This window comes from Dama dama, chromosome 33 (genome assembly GCF_033118175.1).
Source record: "Dama dama isolate Ldn47 chromosome 33, ASM3311817v1, whole genome shotgun sequence".
NCBI lineage: Eukaryota > Metazoa > Chordata > Mammalia > Artiodactyla > Cervidae > Dama > Dama dama.
This window is the reverse complement of record NC_083713.1, coordinates 16,340,291-16,343,139: the sequence shown is the minus strand read 5'-3', so window position 1 is coordinate 16,343,139 and position 2,849 is coordinate 16,340,291.

Below are 2,849 nucleotides of genomic sequence, written 5' to 3'. Positions count from 1 at the left end.
TAGAGAGCATCACTATGAACAAAGCTAGTGGATGTGAGCTATTTCAAATCCTAAAAGATGATGCTGTGAAAGTGCTGCACTCAATATGTCAGCAAATTTGGAAAACTCAACAGTGGCCACAGGACTGGAAAGGTCAGTTTTCATTCTAATCCCAAAGAAAGGCAATCCCAAAGAATGCTCAGACTACTGCACAGTTGCACTCATCTCACATGCTAGTAAAGTAATGCTCAAAATTCTCCAAGCCAGGCTTCAGCAATATGTGAACCATGAACTTCCAGATGTTCCAGCTGGTTTTAGAAAAGACAGAGGAACCAGAGATCAAATTGCCAATGTTTGCTGGATCATCAAAAAAGCAAGAGAGTTCCAGAAAAACATCTATTTCTGCTTTATTGACTACTCCAAAGCCTTCAGCTGTGTGGATCACAATAAACTGTGCAAAATTCTGAAAGAAATGGAAATACCAGAGCACGTGACCTATGTCTTGAGAAACCTGTATGCAGGTCAGGAAGCAACAGTTAGAACTGGACAGGGAACAACAGACTGGTTCCAAATAGGAAAAGGAGTACGTCAAGGCTGTATACTGTCACCCTGCTTATTTAACTTATATACAGCATACATCATGAGAAATGCTGGGCTGGATGAAACACAAGCTGGAATCAAGATTGTCAGGAGAAATATCAATAACCTCAGATATGCAGATGACACCACCCTATGGCAGAACGTGAAGAATAACTAAAGGGCCTCTGGATGAAAGTGAAAGAAGAGAGTGAAAAAATTGGCTTAAAGCTCAACATTCAGAAAACTAAGATCATGGCATCTGGTCCCATCACTTCATGGCAAATAGATGGGGAAACAATGGAAACAGTGGCTCAGTTTATTTTTCTGGCCTCCAAAATCATTGCAGGTGGTGATTGCAGCCATGATATTAAAAGGTGCTTACTCCTTGGTAGGAAAGTTATGACCAACCTGGACAGCATATTAAAAAGCAGAGACATTACTTTGTCAACAAAGGTCCATCTAGTCAAGGCTTTGGTTTTTCCACTGGTCATGTATGGATGTGAGAGTTGGACTATAAAGAAAGTTGAACACCAAAGAATCTATGCTTTTGAACTGTGGTGTTGGAGAAGACTCTTGATAGTTCCTGGGACTGGAAGGAGATCAGTCCTGGCTGTTCATTGGAAGGACTGATGTTGAAGCTGAAACTCCAATACTTGGCCATCTGATGCGAAGAGCTGACTCGTTTGAAAAAACCCTCATGTTGGGAAAGATTGAAGGCAGGAGGAGAAGGGGATGACAGAGAATGAGATGGTTAAATGGCGTCACCGACTTAATGGACATGAATTTGAGTAAACTCCGGGAGTTGGTGATGGACAGGAAGGTCTGGCGTGCTGCAGCTCATGGAGTCACAAAGAGTCAGACACGACTGAGCAACTGAGCTGAATTGAACTGAAGACATTTTTGTCGTCATAACTGAGGGTTGGATGTTACTGGCATGTAGTAAGAGACTAAACATTCTATAAAGCTCAAAGCATGATTTCTACAACAACAAAGCTATACCTAACATGCCAATAATGCTGAGATTGAGAAACTGCCCTCAGTTTATAAGTGAGGTAACTGAAATCCTGAGAAGTCAATAAAACCTCCCAGAGGATTCTTCACTTCCAGTGCTTTTGCCTAACAAGTTGACTTTCAATATATCTTGCAAAAGAGATGGAGATATTTTCCCATTTCATAAGTGCAAAAACTGGATATTTGGAAAAGTGATAGTCAGTGTCACACAAGTAGCAGGATTGAGAGCTAACACTAGTGCATGTCAGCTCTGTATTTAGGAATATAGTAGGTGACAGCATATGTGATTTATAATATGCAAAGGAATAAATTTCACATTGTTTTACTTTTTTCTGAAGATCCTGGTCATTACTTGGCAAGCTCAGTGAAATTTAGTATCATTTTTTTGTTAGTGATTTTGAATCATTGTACTATAGAAAAACTTCAGGATCTATATAATCCTGGGAATACTGGTTAGGCTGGCAGGTTTACTTTTAGTACAGAGTGTGTAAAAAGTACGTATTGTTCAGTGACTGATAGTTACCCTCTGTTGTTCTTCAGCTTCTAGCTACTGCTGTTAAACTATCATGCTTTCTGCCTTCAGTTCAGTTCAGTTCAGTTGCTCCATTGTGTCCAACTCTTTGTGACCCTATGGACTGCAGCACACCAGGCTTCCCTCTCCATCATCAGCTCCCGGAACTTGCTCAAACTTATGTCCATCGAGTCCGTGATACCATCCAACCATCTCATCCTCTGTCATCCCCTTCTCCTCCCACCTTTGATCTTTCCCAGTTTCAGAGTCTTTTCAATGAGTCCGTTCTTTGCATCAGGTGGCCAGAGTATTAGAATTTCAGCTTCAGCATCAGTCCTTCCAATGAATATTCAGGACTGATATCCTTTAGGATTGACTGGTTTGATCTCCTTGAATTCCAAGGGATTATGAAGACTCTTCTCCAACACCAGAGTTCAAAAGCATCAATTCGTTGGGGCTCAGCTTTCTTTATAGTCCCACTCTCACATCAATACATGACTACTGGAAAATCCATAGCTTTGATTAGACGGACCTTTGTTGGCAAAGTGATGTCTCTGCTTTTTAATATGCTATCTAGGTTGGTCGTAGCTTTTCTTCCAAGGAGCAAGTGTCTTTTAATTTCATGGCTGCAGTCACCATATTATAGGAAGACTGGGGTATGACTTCTTCCCAGAGCTTCACAACCCAAATAAACACAAGATCATTCACAGAAATCTTTACTAAATGCCCATGTGTGACCATTTAGGGACCAGTGCTCTTTTGTACTCAT